This window comes from Nanorana parkeri, unplaced genomic scaffold (genome assembly GCF_000935625.1).
Source record: "Nanorana parkeri isolate BGI_ZX_2015 unplaced genomic scaffold, ASM93562v1 scaffold1, whole genome shotgun sequence".
In the NCBI taxonomy this organism is placed as follows: domain Eukaryota; kingdom Metazoa; phylum Chordata; class Amphibia; order Anura; family Dicroglossidae; genus Nanorana; species Nanorana parkeri.
In genome coordinates this window covers 7,449,408-7,472,303 of record NW_017306269.1, presented here as the reverse complement: position 1 = coordinate 7,472,303, position 22,896 = coordinate 7,449,408, and positions in this window count along the sequence as shown.

Sequence of the window (22,896 nt, the reverse complement as noted above, 5' to 3'; positions counted from 1 at the left end):
AACTTTGGCACTTCACTTCTAACAAGACAATCCGATCCTAGTTTATCGTATCCTCCAAGTCGAGTTTACCTTTTATATGCTGTTTCATGTTTATTTATTTTTTATTACAGGTATTTATATAGCGCTGACAATTTACGCAGCGCTTTTACATAGCGTCCCCACCCCCATTTCACCAACCCATTTACCTGAACCGCTCTTGTAGTCCGTTGAAACTTCCTCAAATCCCTGTTACTAAATGTCTGTACCTCAGTATGGACTTTGTCAGGAGGAAGAGTCTGGAGGAGCCAGAGCATTGCACCCACAACCCACTCAACGCAGTTGCAATGCTTTACTGGCTCCAATGCAAAAAAATTATACATGCACATTTTTCCTTTTGCGAATATGTATCCAATTATTATTGTTTTTAAAGGTTGCATATTTATGTGTGAATGTTGTTAAAAACAAACTGACAGAAACCAATCCGTAAATCCCGTTTAGTGGCTTTTTTTCACCTTGTTGGTGCTGTTTTAGGATTTATACACAAAGTGTATTCAAGAGATCTTTGTGCCACTAGGTAAATACTGCCAAATGAGCACCGGTCTGTTTCAATGCTTTGAGTTGTAAATCAGTGTTTAAAACATAACAAACCAGTCTTTCACTTGTTGTTTTGTACATATTTAATAGCAGTGTTAAAATACATGTAATGTGCCATTATTTATGTGATCAGACAATGGCAAGCTTTGGAGGAAAGTCCTGCTGAGATGTAGGCCTCATTCACACTGCCGTGCATATACGCGCGTATTGTACCATATGCAACATATGCAAATAAATGGCTCCATACACACAGCTGTGTATGGAGCCGTATATTTGCGTAGCGTATATATGCTCAAAAACAGAATGTAACAGAGATGCGTCCGGGCAGCGTATTTCTGCGTATTTAAGCGCATATACGCGTGTTTACGCGCATTTACGCGCGTACATGTGTACAGCACATTAAAAATTCCATTACGAGTGATGCATTCTGGGATTGAATATAGTGCACGCATATACGCTCATGTGCACATAGACGCTCATAGACGCGCATAGACACGTATATACGCAATATACAATTTTGCTTGCGTTGTGTGTGAATGAGGCCGTATGGGGAGCCATACAGGAGGAGTATATCACTTACTGATGTTGTGGCACAGTAGCATGAGCGTCAGGACCTTTAATGATCCTCACCCGATGGTGACAATGGTACATGTGCAGTACCCTTTCCTTTCCACTGATCCATAAAAGAGCAAATTATCAAGTCAAGGACCGGCTCCGCATGTATGTTTCTACAATGAGTAATTACTCCTGGTGCAAGTCTTACCAGAGTAAAGCGCCCCATTCACACCGGATCCAATTTTTATATGGATGCTAATGCAAGGGCACCGCAAAATGTATGGGTGTGAATGGGGTCAATTCACACCGCTGTGTTGGATTGCATTTATTGCATGCTCTATTTTTTTTCCAGCACACTACAATGCAGTGAACTGACCCCATTCACACCCATATATTTTTCAGTGCCACTGCATTAGTATCCATTACAAAACAGATGCTAACACAACGTATCACATCCAATGCGAATGTGGCCTTAAACTTAATCTGTCTTCCTGCCAATTCCTCTCACACTTGGTCTGTGCAATGGCAATTGCTGACTAAGGGATCTTCAGATTTGACTCTTTGGATGCCTGTGACCCCTGCCATGCTATGTGCTTCTGCTGTTCCCTACATCAATACTGTGTCCTGTAGTGAAGTAGATGCGGGAGGAAGTAACCACAGTGAACAGCAGGGAACTATGCATCTGATATCCCTGTACTGTAGGTGTGGTTATTGTAACAATCTTTTAGATGGCTCTAGCTTTTGAACAAAGGGAAGTAAACAGCCTCTTCTTTTAACGGTGGTGCTGTGCTATATTTTTTTTTAATCCAACGACTGAGTCATTTAAACTATATTTATCCATTCAGTACCATTCAAGTGGCCTAATTTTTCTTTTTATAGGATATGCCTGCTAAATACAATTTGTAATCTCTATTGATTACATAAGTGCACTGCAGCACTGAAATAACCATTTGTGGCTCCTGACCTGAAGAAACGGATAAAAATAGGCACATGGAGCAGATACCTACCTTGTTCTGAGTTCTTGTATGCAGTTACAGATCTAAGAGTTGCAGATGCAGACAGCTTGAATGTAAACAACCTGATGTGTACATTTGCCTGGAGCAGTGAACAAAAGTTCCAACATAAGAAGCATAGCTGCACTGCTGGAAAATGTTGACACTTTCTTAGATACACAAAAAACTAGATTCAAGATATACAACACAACCCTAAACCATAAACACATAAATAATTGCTAATGAATACGAAATACAATAACAGTTGTGTTTTATGATGAATACAATATATGGTAATGCATGATAAAGGGAAGGAATTTCACAGAACTTCTCCTGTCCTCTAGACGCATATGTTGAAGTAGGAGCTAGCAGCTCGTATTTAGCATGTATCACTGTCTGGGCTGCTCAAACAGCTGCCGTTGCTTTTGGCTTTTTCCAGCTATATTTCCAACCTTGTTTCAAAGTGTCCTCTCCACTCCTCCCAAGACCTCCTGCTTTCTAGCTCCCTCATCAATTCCTCCTCACCTCCAGGACTTCTCTAGAGTCTTTCCCATCTTTTGAAACTCCTTACCCCAACCTGTCCGGCTATCTCTTTCTCTGTCTGCCTTTAAGCGATCCCTGAAAACTCATCTCTTCTGGGAAGCGACCACTACCTAACCACTGAACTATTACTTTCTCCATCAACTCATCCCCTCATAGTTATTACCTTTTGTATCACTTGCCCCTCCCTCTTAGATTGTAAGCTCTCACGGGCAGGGCCCTCCTAACCAACTTGCCTTGAATTGTATTGTAACTGTAATGTGTTCCTTATATTGTAAAGCACTATGCAAACTGTTGGCGCTATATAAATCCTGAATAATAATAATAATATAATAATAATTTCCAGTCCTGATTGTCCTATTGCCTTCTGCTGGCCTTGGGAGGACATAGGATAACATGGACTTGTCTTTATCATGTGAGTGTAGTCCTAATGTTTTAATAAATGCGGTAATAAACGTACTACACTAGGCTCAAACACTTTCTATCTGTTTGATACTGTATATGTTAATGCACAAAGGCAAAATCCTTTATTGAAGATTAAACAGGGCTGATCCCTGGTCCCAAGTATAAAATACTTTAAAAATATGTGATACAGAAGGTGAATAGGTACAAACTTTACTCATAATTCAGAAACCACAAAACCAGGAAATATATAGAATCTGTAAAATGTGAAAATGCTATAAATATCTAAAATGATATAATATCTATCATGAAATAAAATAAAAGTGGTTAATGAAAACAAAAGCAACCCTACAGTGACACTACTTTACTTCTTAGCTGTAAAAGAGGACATGGTGTCACTCTCTAGGCTATGCAGTGTAACAAGGATTTGTAAATCCTCGAAGTGGCGGAACAGAATCACACATACTTTGGTAGGTAAAACAAGTGGCATATGTATTTAAATATATGAAGTGTGTAACAGTGTTTTTTTGGTAGTTCAGATTGAAGGCAATACAATCATTCTCATCTAAGAAGAATAGCGGGGATTAAAATGGGCCCCAGTGAAAGTTAGGTGTGTGGGGGATGAGTCCCACAAATTTGTCACTGTCCATGTCTCAGCCAGCCCCCTACTGTCATTGTAACACTGTGGCCTTTTATTACGATAGAAGAGAGCTTTATTCACCTATTCATGTCCCTCCCACATACTGCCTGACTGAAACTCTGCGCCACAAATGCATGTAAGGAGGATCTTTGCATGGCCAGTGCCCCCCTCCAGCAGTTATTGTGTGGGCATATAATTCTTCTGACTGGCTCTTGTGTGTCTGTTCATCTTAAAATCCTGTTTAGTCTGTTTGTCCTCTTGTAAAAATAAAGCCACAATTTCGCTCACCCTTGCGCTAATGCGCTCTCCATGGGGGTGAGAGGTAGTTTGCATGAGATGGACAGCACAGGGGGATACAGCAATTAGAGTGTGGATTTGAATGTCAGTAGAAACTGGTGTGTGATTGAGTAGTGAGGAAAGCAATGCTAATGGCAGGATGAGCAAACAACTGTGACTGTGATGAAGGAAAATTACATTTTGTATTGCTTGTTTGTTTACTCCAAGATCCAGAATACTACACTTTCAAACCTGTTGGGGTATTAGTGCCCAGGGACAGGAGGAAGTTTCACTGGATCCCTCACAGTTTTTAAAAGTGGTGCAACTGTGGTCATATACTTCTACCATACTTCCAGATACTGCTCCTTCAGGGTAGCCACACACAGCCCAATCCTAGAACAAAGTGGGTCTTCAAATTGGGAATGGGGGGACACTCAGGTTATGACCGCCATAAATACAGCAGTTGTGTTTAGGAACCACATTTTCTGCACTTGTAGCTGCTTATTAATTTAAGTATTTCACTGTTTCTATATTTAAAGATGGTTGCTACATGAAGCAGCCAGAGCTGGCTTTACTGGGCACAAGTAGGTTAGTCTTCAGAGTAGAGGATCCCGGCACAGAAGAGGTGGGTATGCAAACAATAAGTCGAGTTTGCCTATTTAAGGGATGATGAGTGTGTTAGGATTATGCTAGCTAGGATTGATATTGCTAGTTACCCTATGAGTAAGCACTAAAGGTGCAAAACGCGTCAAGGTATTCATACAATGCCCACTGTATATTGTGCTTCTTTGAATAAAGCACCTGCTGATATTGCAATGCATCACTGGTGACTCCTCATATTTGTGTGCATTTGATGATAATGGGACCTGGCAAGGTTTGAGGTACCATTGGAGTCAAGCACATGTATAGTGGAACTGATGGCTGAATCTCCCTAGTGACGAGAGATGTTCATTTGTGTGTATCTTTGAAGGATACTGTCTGAGGGTAACAGGGAAAGGTGCTGTTAGTGTTAGGCCTAGAGGGAGGGTAAGTCGTATGAGTAGAGTTAGTGTTAGTGTTTCAGGTAAGGATACTGTTAGTGTTAAGATTACAGTTACTGTTAGTGTTTTGTCCATAGGGAGGGTTAGTGTTACAGGTAGGGTTAGTGTTAGGGTTATAGAGATGGTTATGGTTGTAAATAGGGTTACAGCGAGGGTTAGTGTTGCAGGGAGATATTGTTAGGGCTAGAGGAGGGTTAGCGTTAGGGTTACATGGAGGGCTAGTGTTAGAGGGAGGGAGTGTTAGGGCTAGAGGTTGGTTAGTGTTACAGGGAGGGAATGTTAGGGCTAGAGGTGGCTTAATGTTAGGATTACAGGGAGAGTTAGTGTTGCAAGTAGAGTTAGAGTCAAGGTTTCCAGAAGGGCTAGTTTTAGGGTTACAGGGAGGGTTAGTATTAGGGTTACAGGGAGGGATAGTGTTTCAAGAAGGGTTGCTGGTAGTGTAAGCGTTATAAGGATGTTTACGATTAGGATAACAGAAAGAGTAAGTGTTAAAGTTACAAGGAGGATTCTTGTTTGTGGGTTTTAGTGAATTGGTCTCTGTGCCAGATCCTCTGTGCTGATCTCCTGATGCTGTATCACTGTATGTGCACACTAGTGATGTATATCATATGTATTTATAAAAAAACAACAACAAAAAAACATTAAAATGGCCATAGTTTTTAGGTTTAAAGGCATTTATGGTCTGAGATTGGAAGAGCAGACTCCTGAACAGTTGTTTTAGGAGATCTATCACTGTATAAACATACATACTTTATCATTTCAGAGTGCTTTATCTCTGGAAAACCTTAATCATCCAGTATTTTAACCCAGTCACTTGATTCTGTGCTGGGTACAGGTCTCCCAGCAGGCATCAGCACAATGTGCAAAGGGCCCCTACACCTGAACTGGTTGCCCAAACAGAAAAAAATGCCCAAATTCTTCAATGATCATCTTATCTCTATAGGCACTTAGGATAAGCTATACCCTTGTGCTTGTATTTTAACAAGAGTTTTGGTTTAGTTTCTTTGCAAAGCTAAGTAACTAAAGTAAGGAAACTGGAGATGGAAGGGGTTATTTTCTCTGGCATCCTCTCAGAAGGAAACATGCGAGGAAAGACGTTATTCAAGAAGATACAGACTGTTGTTGTTGGTTTTCTTTATAAATGGAGATAAAGCTCGCTGGTCTTTTCCACGCCAAAAAAAATACAAACCTATAAAATCAGATGGGACAATTCAAACATTCTTCTCCCTTCCTGCTTGTCTCAGCATCTCTACTCCTTTTGCATGACTCATTTGAACTTAATTTGTTATTCTTATCAGGTCAGGACTATTGCATAATTTCCTTTGCTGTGTGAAATAATGGATTGTCCTGGGCCGCACTAATGCAGCTGTCTGAAGACTATCTCCCGACTCCTGAACGGCCTAACCTGATAGGCAACACTGGTGGTGGGACGCAAACAGCTGATAATCTTATGGAAAAATGCAGGAATGTGTCCTAGTTTCACTACTGCCTGTTTATGCTTGCTCCTGCTGATGGCTTTGCCAAAAATCTGGCAATATGAAATACTGCAAGACTATAAAATGCCATGGAAGAGCAGATATTTATGCCACTACCTGGTGTGCTGTCTATGCATGCAACTTACAAGCAGCCCTAAATACAGAAGTGTATCTCAGGGCAAGAAAACATCCCAAAACTTTTAGTATACCTCTGCAATACCTGCACATTTCCCCATGGTTTATCCCTTTAAAAATGAGGCAGAACAATTATTGATCTGCCCGAAATCCATTGAGCTCATAACTTCTTGTTTGGGTGACAACACATTGCCTTTGCTGTTACATATATACATTGATTTCCTACCCATCAAAACAATGCTGGTGCCTTAACTCCCAAGAGAATGTAGTTCTGGGGGCAAGCCTGTGTCAATAAGAACTGAGTTTCCAGCAGCTGCTGTTGCAAAGAATTTTACAAGCCTGGTGATCACATCACGGGGAGAAAAAAAAACTTTTCACTCTACAAGAACAAGGTAGGTAGGTGGAGAGGGAGGTTTGGGGGTAAATATTGGTCATGCCAGTACAAGTCCTTTAACTAATCCAGATGCAGATTGAATTGCAATGCTGTACTAGGCATGGTCAGGTCTGGCTATTACAAGTATTCCCCCAGCCCTCCAGCATCTCTATGTACCTCAATGTCAGATGCTGCTCTATATCAGTAGGAAGTTGCTCACAAGCAAGTAGAAAAATGGCTGATGTGTTGGGTTGTAACCTGCCCTGTTCAGTATGGGACAGTCTGGCGTTTTGGTTCCTGTGTCAGGTTCTTAGATCAGCATCCTAGATTCTTGTCTCTATAGACCTAGATAAAGACTCCATTGTTCAAGGTTTTAACAAACAATAACCATTGTACTATTTCTTAAAGTGTAATGTAAGTAAACAGCTAAATACACAGTTGACATACATTTGCCTCTTTTCAGCTAGTTTTCTGACCCAGACTAGTCCAGACCTTTTACATTCCAAGTGCCATCAAAGCAATACAACTAGGTCAAGGCTGTGATTGGATAGTAAAGGAACAGCAGCTCAGAATTACAGTGTTCACTTCCTGAGGATGGCTTCTACTGACAATGCAGAGAGTACATTGTGATTTGGCAGTGAGGTAGAAGAGTTGAAGTTCTGGACGTTGGCCCCGGCACACTTCTCTCATACATGCTCTCCATTGGCGGGCATATGTCTCCTTGATGTGCAGGAAGGAATCTATCCACCATCTGTAGTGCTAGGACCCGACACTGCTTCTCATTTCACTGGTGTGATGGACCAAAGCAGTGCATGTGTGTTTAACATCTTCCTTGCCTCTTCTCATTGGGAAAAAGAAAGGATTAGCCAGTTCCCTGGCTGATCCAAAAAGTTGGAAAATCCATATGACGGAAAATGAACTCTTCTGACTTTGCTCTTAGGCCCTGTTCACATTGTGGTGAAATGGGGTGCCATTCATACTAAAGGGAACAATGGCCCCCCCAACGCATCTTCTCAACACACTTGCATTGTAGTGTGGCAACACACGTCAGTGCGTTGATGCGCACCAGGTTGCCAATAATGTTGCAGGCACCTTTTTTTGTTGGTTTGGTGAGTTGGGCATCACATCGAAATAAATGGACTGCCTTAATGCAATGGAAGGTAATATGTGGCATACCAAGTGTGTGCTGACGCAGCCTGACTGTTAAGGTAGCCCCAAATGACAGCTTTTGTATCATTCAAAAACGTAGTGTATTCAAATGCCGGTGACATAATAGCATGCAAACATTTGTATCAAGGTTTCATTTAGGCACTTGTATTAAGGCATGGTGCCAGCTCCTGTAGAAGCACATCATTCAGTGCTCTCTTTTGAAAATGCCAGTTCGTTGTTTCTGGCTTCAATACTTTTGAGTCATAGACCTGAAACAAGCATGGTGTAAATAAGCGTCAAAAAAAGTTTCAGACTTCCTTCAGTCTATATTTATTTCAGGTCAGAGATTCACAAAACATTGAAGCCATAGCATCAGCATCACAGTCAGGGAACTAACAATTTCATAGGAGAGGTCAGCAATGGCAGCCTCCATAATTTTCTCATGACAAAGTTACTTTAACTACCAGCTGGAGAGCATCATGTGATTTCTTAACAGCTTTTTCCTTCTTCAGCTCCTCTCTAGCCAGTAATCTAATAATACTAACAGAGATCAGGAAGGTGTGACGGGCTTAAGAGGTGGAGAAGTAAACTAAAAGATACAAAGCTCTCCCAATAGTGAAATGAAATGAGTTCTGTTGTTGTCGGCTGCCTCTGGTTCCAGGAAATATAAAAGTTATGAAACTTTGCCCCTGGAAACTTGATCAGTACCTGGATTTCAGTTTTGACAGGTTGCAAAATAAAACCATTACTTTTCCTGCATGTTTGATGTGATAGCGATCATCTTTTATACTAAAATAAATTACTACCGTGTTTCCCCGAAAATAAGACACTGTCTTATATTTTTTGGGGCTCAAAAAAACACACCAGGTCTTATTTTCGGGGTAGGTCTTATTTTTTTTATTTTCATTTTTTATGCACAACACTTCAATCCACACTTATTTATGTATAACAGTCTACATGTATTCAAGTACAAAAATATTGTGATCAGGGCAATCAGGGGTGCCGTACCTTTCCAAGAGCAATTTGATAACCAATCGCTGGCCAGAATGAGCGAAGCGCACTTTCACTATCGATTCCTCACAGGCGGAGTGCATTTGGTATCACTCCGCCTGTGACAGGAGGCGGCGCCATAGAGGAGGCATCGGCTTATGCAACTCTGCTTCCTCTAGCGCTGGCTTCGTTGGCACCGCTGATTCTCTCCTGCCTCTTCCGCAATATAGGTCTTATATTTTAGCACTTCCCAAAAATAGTACTAGGTCTTATTTTTGGGGTAGGTCTTATTTTCGGGGAAACAGGGTACATCTCTTTTTTACTAAGTTTTATATATATGCATCATACAAAGTGTAACTGCCAAGAAGTCAGCGCCAGAGTTTAGTGTAGGCGTCTGAGCGTAGGTCTGGCTTGGCTCATAGAGTCGTGCCTGGCCGTGCGCCTATTTGCAGACATGTGCGAATTCTGGTGCCTATGGGCTATTTAGGCAGTGACGCCCAGGCCTCCTGTGCTGAGTGAACGACAGCCTTCCTATACTTCTGACATCCTATATCCTAATTGTTCATTTGTTAGTGACCTGACCTGTTTGACCTTACTCTCGCTACTCTGTGTTCCTGTGATCCTCCTTTAATCGAGTTCCTTTTCCCTGCAGGGTCCTATGGAGCCACCCTTGTGTGTAATAGCAAGCTGTGTGTGTCTCCACAAATACACAGACACAGTAATACAAGCCACTCTCCACCTTTCTTCCTCCTCCATTCCCCCTTCTTCCTTCCTGAAGCTAGTAGATGGACAAATACTGGAGACTATGCTCTCCCTTGTCATCTTGAACTCAACTGGAAGTTCAGGAAAGCTGAGGTGAGAGAACTGGAGCCAGCTGTTCAAAAACAATGATGACTGTAATTGCTTGTGGAAAATATATATATATTTTAATATTTTTATTAATACTTTGGTAGGTAATGTATATGTGTTTTATCTGGATTTATTATTGAAAAAAAAGTTTAAGTGTTTATGTTTACTTTAAGAACTGGAGTTATTTCCACACAGCACCAATCAGATTTAAGCTTCCAAGGTAGGTTTGATCGTGATTGGTGGCCGGGAAGACTAAACTCCATTAGTAATAACAAAGATACCATTTTCTGTATCCATTTCTCTGTATCCTGTCACCATCTTCTCCATTGGTTTATATTCACATTTTTTAGTGAACAGTTTATGAAGACTTTGTAATTTGTTAGGCCTGGTAGCTAAAAGGTTCCTTAATAATTACTGAAACCCTCCAGGTTACCCGAGTCTCACCTGCCAAGAGACACATCAGCCCCTAGCATCGTGTTCATTGTTATGTAATCCGAAGGCTTGTTTGGAAGCGGTAGGGATGTCTGACAAACAGGAGGAAGAAGAAAGTACAGTGTATTCTTTCACTGTTGAGTCACTCTGTGTTTCTGACTATAAAATATAGTTACTTGAACGTGTAAAACCACAGGCTTTTATTTGCACTGGTCATAGCAAAGGAAGCAGGAATTCCACTTAAGACAAAGAGGCCTTATGTGTTTCCAATACAATGAACAAAGCATCAAATCAAACCACTGAACCTTCCACTATGCTCAAAGGTATACCCTGTACTGGCAAGAACTTAACTTCTGTGATGTAAGACGTCAAAGGTATAAGTACAAGCCACGAGCTCTGTGTTCCTAGATACAAGGAACTAATTTGCTCTACAATGGATGACCATGCTATCCCTTGGGGTAAGAGGATGGATCTGTATTCCTGAATTCCGAAATAAAGAAAACTCCCCCTGCTGTGGGGTTGCCCCCATACTACAATGGATAATGCTAATTTAGGTAGAGTACCTGGAAAAAGGATTTTTGCTTACCTGATACATCCTTCTACAGGCTACAAAATTGTTACCAGCAGCCACTTCCCCCCTGGGCTCCGGCAGTCTGAGGCCTGCTAACATCAAATACAATGCAGGACCCATAGCCCGTCATTATACATAAGGACACCAATGGACAGTCCACAAACTGGAGCCTAGAGGAAGCGAGGTGAGCCCCAACTGCCAGGAGAGTGGGGATTAGGGAAGTAAAACTGCTTAACCCGATACCCCAGACCTAAACGAGCATTTAACCCTTAAAATGCGGGGGCAGTCCTACTGCAAGGGGAGTTTTGCTTTTTCCCCCCAGAGATAGGCTTTAAAGTAATTGTTAGAGTGACATTCAATATGTAGCTTCTTTTTCCATATTTTTGTTACTACATTAAATATAGAAATGTGTAAATTAGCCTCCAGATGAAGCTCTGCAGTTCACTACAATGGCCCCTTGTTTATAGTACACCTGTCACTACCCCAATGATAATGAATTGTTTCCAGCCCCAGAATGCTTGCAGCGAGTGCTTCCTACACAAACCTTGCTTTCTCCTCATGCCTGAAAGCCCTGAGGCTAGGTTCACATCTGAGAGATCCGCGACCGCGCTGGAATCGCGCACATAACCGTGCGGTCACGGAGTCGCCCACCACAGCTGATCGCACTGATGGTGCCATTATTTTCGAATGGCACCCCAGTTGTGCCGGGTGGATCCCGCCCGTGCAATTGAACATTGAAATATTGTGTCACAAAAAAAGGTACATGTACCTTTTTTTCAGTGAATTACCGCACGGATGTAACCCCATTGAAATCAATGGGGCCGTGCGGCAACCGCTGTGTGCACGCGCGTCCCAGGTTTTGCTTAGATCTGAACCTAGCCATAGTTATGAGCTGCTGTAATCTGCAAGTTTTGACACTTTCTGCTGAAGGAAGCACTCAATGCCAGCATTCTGGGCCTGGAAACTTTTCAGTACCATTGGGGTACAGACAGGTGTACTTTAAACAGGAGGTCATTACTGACTTGCCTATCAGTTTTAAAGGATAAGTGAACTTACCCTTTTTGCCCCTCCCCATCCCCTCAACATCCCCTCCCCAAGTGCATACTTTCCTTCGAATTGTGCGGCTCTTTCAGTATTTTTTTACATTCCATCGACAGATCTTCAACTAGCTGATCAAGACTGCACATTAGCTCCCCAAGATGCTTACAGTATCCAGCATATTTTTTTTCGACAGGTGGGCTTAACCACATTTGAATGAACAATTTGTCAAAAAAGATGAATGTTCTAAAGTAAAGATTTTTCTCACCTTTCTAAACTGCATTAGTAACATAAATAAATGCTGATTGTTTGTGTTAGCATTTTCCCTTAGAACTCTGGCCACACACGAGGTCCCCAAGGGGTAGAAAAATGTAGCTTTTAACCAGAGCGACCTATTATTTTGTACGTGCTTCATAAAGCAGCCATTTCTCTGAATTATCATAGCCTTACAGTAACCTGAGCTCACAGAACTGCCCCACCATCCCAGCTATAGAGGAACTACGGTATGTATGCAGACCTCCAGGACTGACCCCTTCTGTCATCAGTGCACTGCATAGAAACATAATCATACACTACACTGATCTAACATAAATATAGAGATTGTCAGGAGATAATGACAAACATAAGGGGAAGTTATTAGCAGGTGAGTAATGATATCTTTATAAAAGAAGGCTATTTTCTATTGTGTAATACAATGTTCTGCATTGCTCACTATTTATCATCACTATTCCCAATCTGCACTCCATGACATGACCTCTGCAGGTTTCTGTAAAGATATATATATATATATATATATATATATAAAGCAAAACTTCGCTTGTGCCAAAATGCTCAAAAATAAGAACAAAATGCAGCTAAATATAAGATGTTGGTCCTATGACCCATACTATGACTGTAGTGGTTCTTTTCCTATAAGAAACCAAATAGCAAGTGTAAGATGGTTCATATATGCCAGTGCCCTAAACTACATCTGTGGGGTCACTCTCCATGGCAAATGATAAGTGTCAGAAGATGTTTTACACGTAAGCCAAAGATCAGCAAAATGAAGTTTTGCTTTTTTCATTACTTGTCCCATCCATTTTTACAGTAATGTTGTGACCAGTACCACCGTGACATACATAGTCCTCAGCAGTAAGAGACTTCACCTCTATCTGATGTCAGTAGAAACAACTGTTGCTACATCTGTCTCTAGTGCATTCTGATGGTGGCAGTTGATTGTACATTTTAGGTGGGAGGCTAAGGATAGGGGGGACTACCCAGAACCACCACTTTCTAGGAACCCAGAACCACACAAGTCAACTTCCAGATGCCTACCTTTACATCTTTGTGTCCTTCCCAGCTTAAAATTCCAAGATGATGTTTTACTTACTGTAATCCGCTGTCACATGACTCTTCACAGCACTTCATCTGATAGTGAAAACCAATGATCCGAAGATTGGTCTTGTTGCTACCCCCATTTCATGACATCGTGATGCCGCCACTGGAGGTCTTCAGAACCCTGTGAGCACCCATGTGATGGACTATTTTGACAGCCAACAGGAAGGATCCATGTCACCAAGGAGCACTGTAAGAAGGACCCTCCCATGCTGCAGTCCTGCAGAGAAAAGAATGGGGGCCTGGCCTGTCTTTCAGGTAAGAAATGGTGTCTTTTAGTTTAGTTTTTTTTAAATTTAATCTATTAGATTAAAAAAGCAATGGGGGTGTACATTTTCATTACTTTCATTTCATTTCGGTTGGTCAATTTTACACAGAGCAGAGCACCCCTTAAAGCATATATCCCTCCAAAACTGATATTTCAGTTTTTGGCAGATGCTGGAGAGTTATGCCGTTCGATAATTCCTAACATTCGATTGAGATCTTATATCTGTCAGTGAAATCTCAGTGTAAGGGTTCCTTTGTCTGTACACCTGCTGTAGGCATTATGAGAGGGCTCTACTCTCCTTGTTGAAGGTTTTACTTTGTTATATTATGAAGGATGCAAAGGGGTGGGATACCCAAAACTTCCAGGTGGGCAGGAACAGTGTTTGGAATTTAGGAAAGGAAATCTTGCAGTTGACTTATCTTGGACATTGAACAAGCTAGGTGGTGACTCACTATGCTCCACTGAAATATCACTCATATCCCACAATATATCAGAGGTACAAGCCCTCACCGACTTCTGTAGCTGCAGGCACTGTGGAGCAATTCATCCTCAAAGTTCATGGCAGAAGCACTAAAGTAATTCAAGTCCTTCTCAGCTCAGCTGCTCCTGCCTCCCCCTTCCTTCCAGAGCTCCTGCTCTGCTTTTACATTATAGATTAGAAAGCTGGAAGGCTGCTGACCCACTGCTGAGAAACAGGTGTAGGGACATCTGGGAGGGGGAGCATGTTGAACTGAGCTGCTGAGAGAACAACTTGCTTAAGAGCATAGGATATTCAGGTTTGGGGCTGGAGGACGTAATCAATGAACTACAAGTACAGTAACATCATCAAGCTTGTGCTTTATTGTGACCTACACGTCCCTCTGCTGCAGTGGAAGAGGAGACTTATAGTTTTCCATTCACAAATCTCTGTAAATGGAGTGGGGGGGGTTGGGGAATGTGGCCATGTTTCATGTCACACCCTAAATATATGGGTGTAACATGACACGTGGTCTAAAAGGTGGAGTATACCTTTAAGTGCTTCTGTTCAAAATGTAAGGATGAATTGCACCATAATGCCTGCAGCTACAGAGGTCAGTGAGGGCTTGATTCAAAGCTCATTTACTGCTTTTTAAATATATGTTAAGGCTTGAAGGCCCATACATTAAGGCTTGAAGGTCCATAGCCAAAGCACAGATTCACTTTAGATTGGTTTTAATGATAATATGGTAATCAGCACCCAGCTGTAGGCTATTTTCCTACTGATGACATTATCTATTGGTGTGCAAAGTTGATAATTATCCATTTGAATTGTCAGAACAATCATTGCTAATTGGTCATTGCTACATTACTTTTTGCATTTTTGAAATAAAAGCAAGGATTGTACCGAGATATAGTGCAAGATAGTGAATTTTAGCCAAGGAAAACATCTCGGTTTATTTGCTGCCTTTGTACAGTTGTTTGTTGATTCCATTTAACCTACAGCATTATCTGTTCTTAGGAAGAAAAATACATGACTTCTAAGGAATGTCTGCTGGCAGTGGGCTTGTTAGATTAACTATTGCGTTAAAGCTTTTCAGCAATATTTTCCTTAAGAGTAAACAGATCAGAACAGGTTTGACATATTTATAAAAACTGCTCTATTGTATCTCTGTTTGATTTTGCATGACATCTACTGTATGAAATGCGTGGGTGTCAAATGTACAGTGAAGGAGGAACATCTGCACTTTTAGATTTGGCCCGATTCCCTGCAATACTGTTTGGAGAGCTCCACCATAACCCGGGGGCCTAACAATAGACAGAGCAAGCCAGAGGTCTATAGCTATTTAAGGTGCCTTTATACTAGGTCAGGGGGGGCGTTCTGCCTGTGTAGCTTGTGCTATTGCACAGGGGCCCTAAAGGACAATGAGATCCATTGGTTAATACTAAGGAGCAAAATAGCCAACCTGTGCTTTTCATGGGGTTGAGTGACTTAGATTTAGATCCAAAACAGGCAGTTCACTACAAAGACATAAATTAAGCAGATTACCCAGGACCTGTCCCCCCTACTTGCCATCAAAGGGGTCTATTTAAGGTAGAATGCCAGGCTAGCAGCTAAATGCACATTATGAACACATACACTTGAACTGTCTTATCTGCCAAAATATTTGTAACTCTATTTAGCTGCTCTTTAATCCAGGCACCTCTTTCAGATAGTAGGGTTGCCCATTGTTAGACTGAGAGTACTACAAGGCAATACTGATAGGCCCAAAGTGCTACCCTTCCTCTCCCAGTCTAAAGGTGCCCATACACTGCACTATTCTCGTACGAGAATCGCGGGAAATCCCGCGATCGTACGAGAATTGTGCAGTGTATGGAAGGCGTGCGACCGTTTCTACTGTACGGCCGCACCTCTTCCGTCAAACAAGCAGGCTTCAAAACCCGCCGAGAATCGTACGATTCTCGGCGGGTTAGTGGCCTGCTTGTTCGACAACTGCCAAACGGGCCGGCACGCGCACACTGCCCGTTTGCAGTCGTCGGGAGCCCGCCCCTCATTGCAGTCATCGCAAGCCCGCCCCTCCAAGATGGGCAGATCGTACGCGCTTTTAATTAGCTTACAACCATCGCAAGACAAAAGTCTTGCGATGGTTGTAAGGTGTATGGGCACCTTAAAGGCTGTCCCTTTTATTGCTGATCAGCTTTTCCGGCCAGAGCAGCCCAGAATGTCCCTGCTCAGCTTTTAGCAACCTGGGATGCTGTGACATCTTTGGTTGCCAGGAGCTGCACGGGATGCCACACTCCACATCCCCTCCCTTGTTAGCGTGCACCACGAGCACAACACCCCCCTTATCCACTGTCTCAGGTGGCAAAAAGGCTAAAGACAGCCCTTCTGACACTTTTTTGCATGAATGTTCGTATGAAAATCTACCAGTGTATGGTCTCCATTAGACCATAATGTCACCACTAGTAAATTCCACAGGTTCCAGTCTTTGCTGAAAACCAGAGGTGTTTTTGTGGACCCTGCGGCATAAATGATGGACATTCGGTGACTACAGTATATAATATCTTTTCGTTTGTAATTGCCATTTAATTCCGAGGAAATTGCCACGATTTGTGGCATTTCAAACACTTTTTTTTAGCCAGTAGGGAAACTTTCCATTACTCACCGAGATAAACGCTCTTCTTACATCTTGTTTAAATTTCATCCAGTACATACTAGTTCTAAATGCAGCACATTGCTTACTCTGAGTTTCTTTTCTGATGCATGCAAGTGGAACAGTAGCTCAAGAACCTGTTTTTCATTCTCTTGAAGCCAACCCTGCGAGTTTCTCAGAGGCAGGCGAGGATATAATGTCTCTCCTGTGGTGCTTTTGGCATTGACATGTCACATGATAATAGATTTCAGAGAACACAACATGGGCTAGCTGGAGGGCAAGGAGAGAGCCCTGCGTGATAAAGATTTATTTTTGAATCAAATATGAGAACCGAATTGTCTCTGTTCATCCAGCTCTTCACTTTTTAGTTTTTGGGTGCCTTTTGATTTTATTAGGCCTCCTTGACAAACATTTAATGGTCATTTTTTTTTTTTCGACAGATGTACACATGGGCTTCATGTATGGGCATGTCTGTGTGTGTGTAGTAGAGCAAGGTGGCTTTGCACCTGTTTTAAACTTGAATGTTGGAACAGTTTTATTTATTTATTTATTTATTTTTGTGCTGACTAGCTAGATCAATGCTGGGGAGTTTTTGCATTGTTCAAGCCTGTCTAAACTTAAAAGCAAAAATGTAATATATTGCAGCTAATCAATTCTTAGATGTAATGGCTGCATTTGTTTTCTTTTTTTAGTTTTTTTCCCCCTTTATTTTCAATCTGGTGATCCGGCCAGTAAGTCTGTTTTTTCAGAACTTCCTTCAATATGCCAAGCTGCCCAGGAAACATGGCAGATACTGTAGTTGGTTGAGACAACCCATTTATACTAACAGGTGTGATTACAATGGTCAGTTTTTAATCATTTGTGTAAAACCTTTATCCCAAAAGGAAAATAAAACTGTTAAGCTGTATCTGCTTAAGGGCCGGTTTACACCACAAAGTCTGTATTCCAGAGCGTCCAGCCTCTGGAACGCACTGGAATGCAAGCCGGCTGGCTCCATGCATTCAGGGGCTGGAGGGGGCATGACGGTGCATTGAAGTCAATGACACTCCAGCCACGCCCCCACCCGCAGTGCGATTGCCCGCACCCAGATTGTAGGCACATTAGTGCCTGTGTTACAGTCCAGTGCTATCTGCAAAAATGCTGCAAGCACTTATGTGCCTGCGTTTCAGGTGCGGGCGATCGTACTGTGGGCGGGGGGCATGGCTGCCATGCTATTAACTTCAATGCACTGCTACGCCACCCTGCCCCTGAACGCAGGGAGCCAGCCTGCTTGCATTCCAGTGTGTTCCAGATTTTGAACGCTCTGGAACGAAGACTTTGTGGTGTGTACCGGCCCATAAAGTGTCAGCTCGAGTTTGTCTTTAATTTATTAGGTTTTCTAATCCCTCTTCACTCCATCCAAAGCTAAAAAAAAGTTTTGACTTCAGTTCTAACCTCTAACCCCTAACCTAACCTCTAACCCCTAACCTAAACCTCATACTTAATGACCCTCCAACAATCCCAGACCCAGGTACATGCCATAGTGGCACCCATGGTGACCTGTGCCAAGTCCTTACAGTCAACAATCCAGTTTATGAGTGGGATGATGGGAATTTCTGGACGATGACAGGCTATGATTAGAGTGGATGTAAACCCTAAATGACATTGAGTATTGTTCAGCACTGTGTATCATAAACAATTTCCATTATATATATATATATATATATACATATATATATATATATAAATACATGACTAAGGTAGAACAGATGTCCCCAATTCCCTTCACTGTCAAAGCAGCTTTGACTTCTCCAACCTCCCTCTGATTCCCCCAGATAAACCAGACCACACTTCCAATGGAGTTAAATGGCCACAGCAGCCTTTTCTTATACAAATAAAAAAAATAAGAGAATTATAAAATTCAACATCAGAAAAAACTCCCAAAACAAGGTTGTAGGTCTTCGAATATTAACAGATATGTTCTTTGCCGAACCACTAAATATTATAGGCCCCCAGCTGCACCACACTGCCTCAGGGACAACCTCCAAATTGGCTGCAGACACATCAATATCTAATCTTCCTGTTCACCATATTTCACACCATGAATTGAGGACATCATCCCAAGACAGGTCCTCAAACATTGCCCACCAGCATCTATTTTGGCCGGCATCAAAGACCCCAACCGCCAATGCTGCTACGACATTGAAACGATAACAAGTGACAAGTAAACAAGGTGGGTGGGTGGGAAGCTCGCTTTTCGTGCAACGATCTCCAACTGATTCAGTGAAACCTTCCTCCTCCAATCACCACAGAAGCGTCTTCTAACCTTTTGATCAATCAAGTGACCCTGCCCAACTGTCAATCCCCTATTTTAACTCTTCAGTTAATTGTCTCCCCTATTCATCTAGTCATGTAAGCCCTCCGCCTATTTTTTTTTTTTGGCTCCGAACCTAACTGTATTACCTTTCTTCATCCTTTGTCATATGTCAGTGTTGCTGGTCGTCTGCAGCCTCTTTCATCCACTTTTCATCTACATGTATTTCAGTGGCATGGCATTTCTCAAAGTGTATTCCTCGCATCACCTTTCAACATCTCGTGGAGTCAATGCCAAGAAGAATCGCCGCAGTATTGAAGGCAAAAGGTGGCCCAACGAAGTACTGATGGGGTGGTCATACTAATCTGGCCACTCAGTGTATATCTGTGCAATGTGTGCCTTGTAGTCTCCATTGAGAAAGTATATGATAGAGTCACAATACAGCAAAACAACTGGGAAACAGGGACACATGGTTGTCACCCCATAACAGGAAGTACCTGAACAAGGACCTTCATGGCAGGATCACCAGTGGCATCACAAGGGGGGTGCAGGGGGTGTTGCCCGCACCCGGGTGATACCATTGGAGGGGTGACACCAAAATGACTGACAGTCATTTTGGTGTCATCCCCTTCTGAAAAGTCGGGCAAGGACCGAGAGCCCGACAGTTGCTCGAGAGAGAGAGGAGGGGACCTGGCCGCATACCTTATCCCGCCTGGTGACGTCCCCTCCTCTCTCTGATACCGCGAGATGACGTCACACGCGTACGGGTGTCACCCCGCTTTGGGACGCCTCTGAGGATCACCAATCATTTTTTTTATTGAAAGATGCAGATTTAACAATACTGAAAACAGCTTTTGAATTACTTTACCATGTTACAGCTTTGTATGAGATTTTAGTGATTGGGTTTCCATAATCTTTCTTTTTGTAGTTACAAAATAGCAAAACAGCACCGATACCTCACCAAGGAATGAATCATGACAGCGCTGCTGCTTAGCAAACATACAGAAAGAAATGTGGGCTGCTCTGATTTGTATACCAGGACAGTTTATTAGCTCTTGTCTAGCAAATGTGTCTTATGCATGCAAAGTATATGGAAATGCAATAGTTAACCATTTCAGCTGTCATACATATACAGTACATATGCTTGACAGAGGGACATCAGTGTGTATTGTAAATGTTATTATTTATTAGCTATTGCAGGGATTCCAACCTGAAAAAAAGTAATTTCAGGGAGGTGCCCTTCTCATTTCAGGGAGGTGCCCTCTGTTCCCCCCCCCCCCCCCCCCCGGGGGGGGGGGGGGGGGGGGAGAGCCCCCAAATGAAAATTTGTCAGATAGCATAGAAGCTATTGCTTCCCGTGCTATCTGCTGTTTTTTCTTTTAATATTCTGACAGTTGCTGCCGTCAGAAAAAAAAAAAAAAAAAAGAGCATACAAATGCATAGCTAGATTGCTATTGGCTATTTCAATTTCCAATAGCCAATAGTAAGCTGGCTGTTGCACCCACCCTGTGTGGCTATCAATCAGCAGAGGAGGACCTGATGGAGAACTTCAGGTCCACCTCTGCTGATTGACAGCAGCAGTGGGCGGGTGCAGTAGCAAGTCTGCTATTGGCTATTACAAATTAAAATAGCCAATAGCAATCTAGCTATTCATTCCTATGCTTTTTTTTTTTGGTGTCACCCCCTATGGCAGTGTTCTAGAATTTAATATATGGTAATATATCATTTATATAATCTTATTATTGAGAGTGAGTAAAAAGAACCATTGTAGAACATACAGTATGTGTAATCCTTTTTTCACACCTGAGCTCGTTTCCCGAAGCACAATATTGCTCAACATGAAACATTCCATTATTTCCAATAGTCACCTGTAGCTCGAAAAAGGACATGAGCTTTTATTGGGCAGATTTGCACGTTTTGGGGCCTATAGATGTCAATGGGAGAGCCTTATAAATGCATGAAATGTGCATTTTGTGCCTGACAATTGTCTCCTCCGAGTAAATAACTTTCCATTGGCTAAAATAAAAATGCTCAAGCCCGAAAACTGCTCACGTGTGAATGGAGGGTAATATACTTCTTGTATTATAATATTATGTACTCATTTCATACAGCAATTACAATTTACAAATACAGTTTAATAAAACTTTCTCTTTTATATAAATAATCTATAATTCACACTGACCCGATTCTTGACCACCCCCCTCTTCTATTGCACTGATAGCAATCTATACTAGAGAACTATAGCATGAACAAGTGCTAATCAACCGAGACAATATTTTATAAGACACCCGTTTTTGTTTTTTAATTATTTCGTTAGTGCTATTAGAATGTCGGTCCTGGTTTTCGGTTGAGCCGTTTCCATGGCGATGGGTGAATGCTCTAAAGAAATCCCTCCACTATTTTGTGACCTCTCTTCGGTCTTTTCCACTCAAGGCTTTCTCTGTTGATAGACAGAAGAGGACAATACGGATTGTGAGAATGGGAGGCGTGGGAGAGCTCAGTTACTGGAAGAGAGTGGGAGATGCCATGCACTTCTACTGTGTGACCCACTCCAAGTCGCCGTTCTCATTTCCCCCTTTGTTCCAGAACAACTTTCTTTCTATTCTGTACAGCATGGACCTTTAAAGCAAAAGAAAGAAGGCCAGAACGAGAATTTCTCCAGCAGCAATGCAGGACTCAGATGAGAACTTCGGTTTGAATAACCGGGGCCTTTCAAATCCCCCCACCGGCTCTGTCTGGGGTGTCAAACTGCATTTCAAAAGGGCCGATACAGTGAGAGCCTAAAAGAGAATTATTCGGCAAGATTTATAAAGGGGTGGATGTACATTCACATGAAAGGGAGATATTTACAATTCATGTTCAGAGGCTAAACCTCCGCTGCTTAGGCTATAAACGGGGCCTGGGCCTTTTCATTCCTATTTTGTTCTCCCACTAATCGGAGATGAGAAAGAGCAGCACGGCACCTTTTTGGTAGAAAACTTTGTAAATGAACAAAGTAAATCTAAAAAAAACAACATTGTAGGCAAAAGATGCATCCTTGGTTTACCCCAAGTCATGATTCCAGTATGTCAGGTGTGCTGGCCTGCTTTGCTACGTGGATTTTTATGACATCTCCATAGGTCGCAATGTGTAAAAAGGTGAAGGTTGGATTTTTCTCAGGTAGAAAAATCTGACTTTAGGAGCTAATTATTATAATTATTATTTGTATTATTATTCAGGATTTATATAGTGCCAACAGTTTGCCCAGCGCTTTACAATATAAAGGGAGACAGTACAGTTACAATACAAGACAATACAGGAAGGTTAGAAGGGTCCTGCTTGTGAGAGCTTACAATCTAAACGGGAGGGGCATGTGATTCAAAAGTTGGCAGCTATGTTTGGATGAGTTGCTTTAGAAAGTAAAAATTCAGTTGTTAGGTAGCGACAGGGCCACCACCAGGGGGGTACGGCCGATACACATGAGGGGCCCAGGCAGCCTGCGGGGTCCGGGCCCCTTACATGGGTATCGGCCGTACAAGGGGAAGAGGTGACAGGGGAGGAGGTGGAGGAGGCCGGGCCCCAGCAGCAGTCGGGCGGTAGAGGTGGCAGAGGAGCCTGGGGCCCCAGCGGCGCCGGTCTGCCTGTGGAGGAGGCCTGGACTTCAGCAGCGCCGTTCCAGTGGTGGAGGAGACTGGACCCCAGCAAAGGCAGGTAAGAGGAGCTGGGAGGAGGTGCAGGATGACCCTGCAGAACCCACCATAGAGAGCCTCAGGTGGGATGTGCAGGATCTATGGTGGGCTCTGCAGGGTCACTCTCAGGTGGGCTGTGCGGGGTCTCAGGTG